This window comes from Sinocyclocheilus anshuiensis, unplaced genomic scaffold, assembly GCF_001515605.1.
Source record: "Sinocyclocheilus anshuiensis isolate Anshui unplaced genomic scaffold, SAMN03320099.WGS_v1.1 scaffold810, whole genome shotgun sequence".
Classification (NCBI taxonomy): Eukaryota; Metazoa; Chordata; class Actinopteri; order Cypriniformes; family Cyprinidae; genus Sinocyclocheilus; species Sinocyclocheilus anshuiensis.
In genome coordinates, this window is record NW_015542409.1 from 158,350 (window position 1) to 166,950 (window position 8,601).

An 8,601-nucleotide genomic window follows, 5' to 3' on the forward strand; every position below is an offset into this window, starting at 1 on the left:
TTTATTTAGTCATTTAGCAGACACTTTTATCCAAAGCGACTTACAAATGAGGACAATAAAAGCAGTCAAAACTAACAAAAGAGCAACAATATATAAGTGCAAATGACAAGTCTCGGTTAGTAGTAGTAATAGTAATGTTTAATCATACAATGACATTTATAGGGAATTGTGTGCTTCTAATTTTATAGCAACAGTTTGGACAGGACTCTTTTCTATTCTAACATGACAGTGCATCTGTGTATACGGCAAGGTTCAAAAAGAAATGATTGATTCAGTCAGTGTGGAAGAACTTGACTGGTCTGCAGAAAGCAAAGTTCTAATCCCAACTGCACACCTCTGGTGTGACTTTAAATGCAGACCTTGAGCCAAAAACTCATCGCCAAACACCAATGACTTCTTGTACATACACTATATGGACAAAAGTATTGATAAAATTAGAAGCACACAATTCCCTAGAATATCATTATATGCTTAAACATTAAGATTTGTACATGGAAATGACTAAAGTAGTCAAACCTGTTCATTAGAAGAGGGTGTCCCAATATTTTTTGCAATATAGTGTGTATACTACAATAAATTTTTTGTTCAAAAAAAATGTGCTCCAACCACTAGGGGACAGCTTTAAAAAATCTACAGTAACATGCATGTTAGAGATTTTTGTAAATATATTTTGAAAGAACCCCCATACAGGCCTGCTTGCATCCTCACAAACCTCCACAGCTTTCAGTCTGTCAACTTAATGACTTTCAAAGGTATAATGTGCATATGTGTTTGTGTGTTTTCTCTACAGCTCTGTGACATTTCTTTTGTTGCTGTGTGCTGATTTTCAGCAGCCTTTGTTCCAAATGTATTGATCCTTCAAAAGGCCAATGAAGGGTTCCACTGTGAGATGAATACAGATGATACAGTAGGAACATGAACATGTGAACAGATCAAGGAGTGCCACACTAATATTTTTGTATACCAGTAGTTTTAATTCAAAGTCAATATTTAAGTCTCAAGATAAAGCAGTGTTGATGTCTTCGCAAATTTCATCACTGGTTGCTAAGCTTACGCTGGGTTCCTAATAATGCTTGAAATTGTGTCTTATTTATGAAGAAACTACCGATATATGATATAGGTTTATGAATAATACATTGTATGTTTGTAGGATGATGGCTAACAATTCAGGAGCAAGCTGTGTTGTCCTGTATCCAGTCATCAGTAGTTCCATCGAAATTGAATATATGTGGATTTATTAATATAAATGTGTTTGTTATTATAGACTCTGCTTATTAAATTCTGTCAGCTGGTTGATGAAGAGCTCCTATTGTTTTGGGTCAAGTGCCCTTTTGGGTCATTCTGTTCTGCTGTTGTTGATCAAAATAATCTGGGAAGATGTGGCTTTCATATAATTTTATATTAACCTCTTAAAGCTGAATGTGTCATTGGGATCACATTACTCGGTGAAAGCTGTAGTGTAGATCTCACGGATCTCTTCTGGTTTAAACTATTTCAAACATCACACAAGCTTTAGAAGTCTGCATCTGCATTTTTTCTCATTAATTCATTAAATATTTGTGTGCATTGTTGCTATGTGTTATTGTTTATCCTTGTTATAGTTCTAATGGTTATATCGATATTCTTTGTTTACGTTTTAAATACAGTTTTCTCTCTTCTTCTATTCTTAGGTAAGTTTGAAGCTTACATCCTTCCTGTTTTTGCCTGTTTGGTGAGTAGGTTATGAATAACTATGCATGTTTTCTGGTCTAGAATACTTAGGTTGATATGTCAATCAGATGTGTAGAATACACAGTTTTATGTTTTTTATTTTTTTATTTATTTTGTATCAACAGAAAATATGAAGTGCTGCTGCTATTAGTGATACACATTTTGGTTCTATGTCTGTTGATATTGCATATTTTTTTGTTTCCTAATTTTTTTAACACTCAAAGTTAGTATTTAAATACACTAACAATTTAATAATGTTGTTCTAGGCAATCTATTTTCCATACTGTACGTTATAATGTGATGCCAAAATGTACTTGTAGCATTTAAAACAAATGATTATTCCTGTTATTTTTTTAATTTAAGACGAATTTGTATAAAATTGTAATATCTGCAATTTAATGGTTATCCAGCATAACATTAAAATAATTATCAGCCAATTTTCAAATCTGTGCATCCCTAACTGCTATGTTCTTAGACATGACACAAAGAGGAATAGTCATACTCTAATGGCGACATTTTGGTTTATTTCTCATAATTAATAAAACTGCCCTTCATCAGATCAGCCCTTGCCATACAGTGTGATTCAGTGCAGAATTTTCCACTGGTTATGAGGCTTTGGCCTCTGCAGCCTGTGATTATCTGATCTGTGGTCAGTTCTTGGTCTGGGGAGCAGCCACTTTCAGACGGCCAGCGGCAAGTATCACTCTAACTTCGGTTAACCGGTCACTAAACCCGCGACCTTGTCAAGATGCGCTCGTTTGCCTGAGAACAGTGCGATAGACGTCACTGCTTGCGCAGACCACATACAGACACTGGTTGGTAAATTTAGGGGAGGATAAATTGCAAATTACAGGTTTGCTTTTTTCCTGCTTCAAATTCATATGTTGAGATTTTCTTTGACTTGTTTCTGGTTGCTGCCTTTCTCTGAAATACCAGGCATCTTATAGCCAGTTGGCAGCAGAGGGTTGTACATGGGCTTTTTGAAAGCACTTGCCCTGTCTTCAAAGAACTAATATCTGTGCATCCATTACATAGCCTGTTTAAAATATCTAAGTGAAATCTTTCATTAGTCCATCTTTTTGACATTATATTTGTAACTTGAGTATTTGTGTCATTTTCTGTCATTTTAAAATTATGTTTGAATATATAGCTGTCATGGAATTACATAAGATGTAGAATTTCTAGATATTACCACAAATTTAATATAAAAAAAAAAATCAATCAATCAATCAATAAATAAATAAAGGAAAATATTCTTAAATCCATCCTCAAAGCTCTGCAATAATGAGAACTGTACTGCGTCTTTTATTATGTATGTTTTGTGATTTTCAACCTCACGATTCCTGTATCCTTCTGAGATTCTCACAGCTGTTACTCCTAATGGCTAAAGGCACTTCATACTGTGGAGGACATATGTTGTTGTGAACAGGGCTGGATTGGTAATCGGGCATACCGGGCACTTTCCCGGTGGGCCGACGCACTTAAGGGGCCGACAGAATGTTTTTTTGCCGAAAACCATCACGCAGGGACAGCGAGCAGCCAGTGACCCATTGGTTTATCTCCTGTATAGACAGCGTAAACATCCAATCACAATGCTCTATAGACGGAGCGATGAAATATTTTGTTCCGCCTATATAAAGATCACATCACCCCAACTTCTTCCTCGTCGGCTTTTCCCACGTTTTCACAGGAGATTTATCAAGAACAGGCTTGCTCTGCGGTGAGTGATGCGGGCCAAAGAGCAAGGCAGGAGGAGAAGAAGAGAGTAGTTGAATTGTTAAAGTGCTTGATAGGGACTTGCAACGGAGGCAGGAATCTAACCTTTCCTAATGTGTGTGCGTGGCTGCGCGCCATGAGTGTAGAATGCGTAAACACTTTTTAATAAAACGTAAATTCGTCCCACGCGATTTTTTAGCCAGGTCAAGTCAAGTGTGTTCATAGAGGTTTCCATGGGCCAATGCGAATAAAGCTAGATTTAAATAAAAAAAGACACGATATTGTCGGACCTGACGTTTTATTCTTATCCAAAACAAGATGTGATATGAGTGTGATACATAGGCTACATACATACACTACCAGTCAACATTCTTTGAACAGTAAGAAAGATCCAATAGAAAGATCCAAGTTCAAAAACTTTTGACTGGTATAGTGTATATATATATATATACTGTATATCGAAGTGGTGATGGGCCGCCTAGACCAAAAAATGCCGGGGACGATTTTTTGTCCCAGTCCAGCCCTGGTTGTGAATGATATTCACAGCTTAGACTCAGTTATAACATCAAGTAAAATCTTGTGGTATTTTGTAAGGCGTATATGTTATTGCTGAAGAGACATGATCACACCTTAAGCAACTAATAGAATTTAATGAATGATCTGCCCACATCATTATTAGATGTTTTATCTGCTTAATGTTGCTCCAAGATCAGGATTTTGTAGACTAGAGAAATAGTGTGGTAATTACTGCATTTATCCTATGACAGCTCCTGGGGTTTAATTGCTCTAATTGTTTGATTTAAGATAGGGGCTTCTTGACATTTTGGTAATGAGCAAATTGTCTATTGTTCGTTTTTGATTGTTAATGTCTAATGACTAAATTGCATGTTTATATCAAATAAGAAGGGATTACTTCTGTGCAAGTGATCATTCCTATCAAGGATGATGAATAGAAGATCATTTTTATAACTCTATAGTTTTGTCAGTCATTTTGCTCTGTTTTCCTATAAAACAAATGCCCAGCTAAATGTTTATGCAATGTTTGTGGTCAGGAAATGTTCTGGTCGGAGGACCTGCATCTGTGTTCCTCATCTTTACACATGTAATAAAAAATGGAGCTCTTTCCAAGTAGTAAAAGTAAAACATTCAATCTGTGGAAGATTCTTCTAGTGGTTCACAGCTAAAGACTGACTGGGCCCCTTATTTCTGATTCTGTTTGATTAACCATTCTGTTTGGGCTTGTTTGTGTGTTGCACACTGCTTATTTCTGGGCTTGCTTGTCATGTGGAATTTTAGCAAGCACTGTGCCATTCCTTCAGCATCAGGCCTTCAGCGTAGGTCCACACCAGTAGTGTAGCCAGATCAAAGATATGCCTCAATGTGCAGAAAATTCACATTTCAGTGGAAGAAGAAAACCACTCTGGTCTGGTTTGGTGATTTTGGGCAGCAATTAAATATTGATTAAAATTCAGCTGTTTTCATTCCGCATTCCTCACATCCCTATACTGTGGTTATATATAAGCGCACGTGTCATAAAAGAGCTCATTTGAAAATTGTGCTTTATTTTTTACAAACAGCAAAGCAAAAAGTTCACATACAAACAATATGCACATATTTCAAGGAGAAAATCAGAAATCAAAGTACCTTCACTCATAGTCTTCTGTTCTCCTTTTAGACAGGTGTGTGTGTGTGTGTGTGTGTGTGTGTGTGTGTGTGTGTGAGTGTGAGTGTGAGTGTGTGTGTGTGTCTGTCTTTTTGATGTAGAGAGATACCCAAAGGCTCCTTTCATCTCTTGTCCGAGATAAACTCAGAATTTTCCCCAGCAAGCACTTTTTGCTTTGTCAACTCAAAAAAAAAACAGACCATCTCGTAGAAAGGTCTGTTACTTTTTTATGCAAAGTATTATGTTCACTGAACACAGAAAATAGGCTTTTATTAAAACTTAGAATTCACCTTTACAGTTGGAAAATGAAAATTACTACATGTAAATTGCAAAATGTTTATATGTGAAGAGACTGACACTCCGATCTTCATATGCACATATCGTAGCAGTATCACCTGCTGTAACATTCTTTTCTATGGTAATGATAAATCTACACACAGCAGGTGTGTGTGCGAGAGAGAGAGAGAAACTCGGGCGTCTGTGCTATGATATATTGATGTAAATCATAAATTCTCCAAAAATTTAAATGACAGGATTGTATTAACTGGCATATCTATGCATATGTGTGTCTGGTTACTTCAGCATTTTTGTTATCTTTAGGGTTCTTTAATTAATAGATAACTGCATTTATTGGAAATGGAAATCTTTTCTAAATATATGTCTTTATTCTAATTATGAAAGCATGGTATAGCTTCTCTACAGTTTATGGACCCCAAGTTTCTAATTTGCAAGTCATGGTACATTTCATGGGAGCTTGAGCAACGTCCCCTGATTTAATATGAGATGGAGTCGGCTCTGATGTCTCGATGTAAGCTCAGTCGTGCATGTGCTAATGAACATGTAAAGCTTTGACAGAATCAGAAACAGAGATCGTGAGATGGCAGTGATATTTTAGATTGACCTTTTCATGTCATCCTATACGTCTGGATGTCTATATATGAGTTTCATATGTCAGCAGCACTACACAAATCTTCTGTGTCTAGTCTGTCATAAGGCAGTGGGATTCCAGAAGACACTCTTTAAATGACACTTCACAGGGGTCAGGATAATACATTTGTCCAAATATCACCTTGGGGGGACTGAATGAGACATAAATGTCAGAAGAAGGTGTGTGATGTCTGTGTGTATCACTTTAAAGCATAAAGGACAAACATGGCATGATTAAAAGAATAGTTCACCCTAAAATTAATATTTGCTGAAAATTTACTCACCCTCAGGCCATTCAAGTTGTAGATGAGTGTGTTTCTTCATCGGGAACAGATGAGAAGAAATTTACATTACATCAGTTGCTCAGCAATGGATCCTGAATAGAATCCACTGGTGAGCAAGTGAATGCTCCAGTCCGTTAATTAAAGTCTTGTGACGTGAAAAGCTGTTTGTGAAGAAAAAAATAATAATAATAATTCTCTAAAAGAAATTTTTTTTTGGAATAATGGACTATATTTTGGCCAGAATCTAAAGTTAAACTCCTTAATGGGAGTTGTTTCTTACAAACTTAGCTTTTCACTTCACAAGATGTTAACTGATGGACTGAAGTTGTGTTGATTGCTTGTGGATTATCGTGAGGTTTTTATCAGCTGTTTGAACTCTCTTTCTGACGGCACCCATTCACTTCATATGATCCATTGGTGAGTAAGTGATGTAATGCTAAATTTCTCCAAATCTGTTTCCGATGAAGAAACAAACTCATCTACATTTTGGATGGCCTGAGGGTGAGTAAATTTTGAGTAAATTTTCAGTTTTGGCTGAACTATTCATTTCAAAGAGTGATAAATATGCAGCTCAAAATTGACTAACTCTTACTCCACAAGTTTGCATAAAACCTTATGATTGTGTTTTCCAGCATGATTTGAGAATGATCCAAAGAGCATCTTAAGCTTCAGTGGAAGCAAAAACATCTGACCGTCTGTACAAGTAGTCCCATGATCAGTATTACAAATCTGATATCAGTAAAATCCAAAGATAGTGCATGAATCTGAAATATTTTCACAGATTTTTAATATAGCATCAGACTTTTGGTATAGTACAAGCACATAGTGTTTATAAAACCCATTTTTGAGACACATTTGTGATTTTTACCATGCAGACTTTCATGATCATCTTATGTCCTACTTGAGACACAACTTACTTTCAGAGCTCAAGCTGTGAGTCCCACTGACCTTGGATGTCTTTCTTTGCTGGGAAACAATTTACACACACACACAGCCCAATTCTTCACTCCACAGGTATCAACACTTCTCACATACAGACACATACTGCTGCTTTCTTCTTGAGAGGCCATATGCTTGATTTGACAGTTACACTTGAGGTTAAAGGTGAAGCGATGCACCATATGTGTGTGTCACGTCTAACATACATCTACTGTCTGAACATGTGCTCACATACCAGTGTGTGTGCTATGAAGAAGCATACATTTAACTTATATTCAGTATATCTTTTAATTATTTATAGAATAGTACATCTCGTGTCAGGTTTGTAGGTTAAATACATTTTCTACATGCAAGTTAATAGTTTGCGTTCTGCAATGTTATGCATCGTTTTTTCCAGTTATGTGTGCATTGTCAACATTCAAGGATGCATGTAGGAAACCACACAGAGATGCACACTGTGCAGAAATGAAGCAGAGCGAGTGGTTTAGCATGCTGCGCACACACAGATTTTGTTTGGCAGTGTAGTTTTGCAGGCTTCACAGACTGTGGAAGTCTAAGCTATATGACAAGTCTAGTGTGAGCTATAGGACCACGACTTTATCCAGCCTGACTGAAAAATGAATGAATAATGCATGTGTGTCTAGTAGAGCAAAACCATCTTTTTCTCTTGCTCTCTCTCTTTCTTTGAGTTAGTCTTATTCTTTTATTTTATGCTAATTTTCCTTGGTATGTATAAGGGAAAAGTTTTATATTGTATTATTATATTATATACATTATGTATAGTGTATATTTAGTGATGTTTTCTTATTTTCTCAAATTTGAAGCTTTGTTCTGTCTTCTCTAGTTCTTGAGAGCATTTCCTCTTTCTGTAAGCTTCCAGCTGCAGAACCCATCCATTTAATCCTGTTAGATAGACCGGGCTTAAAGCTGAGGATGTCTTCAGCATCTTGTGCTGGAAGGCACTTTTTCACAACTGGAAAGGGACCAGTAGCTGTTTGTAATCCAGAGCAGCGGTATTCTATAACATTTCCCAACACTTTCGAGGAAATTGCCAAAAGAGACAGAGCCTTGGGCAAAACACTGGTCAGAATGTGTGTTTGATTTATACAGTTCCCAGGTTAAAACAAAAGGAACTCCATTTACATTACACTTTATTACAAGCAACCAATACTATAATATATGTTTATAATATATTATATATAAAGATATATGTTTATATTTACGTTTATATAAACATTATATTTTTAAAACCAGTATCACATAAGTATATTTTATTTAATTTTATTTTTATTTGATCATTTTAGTATGAATGTGTGTTAGAGAGAGAACGAAAAAGACAGCAAGAGAAATATATACAGTATA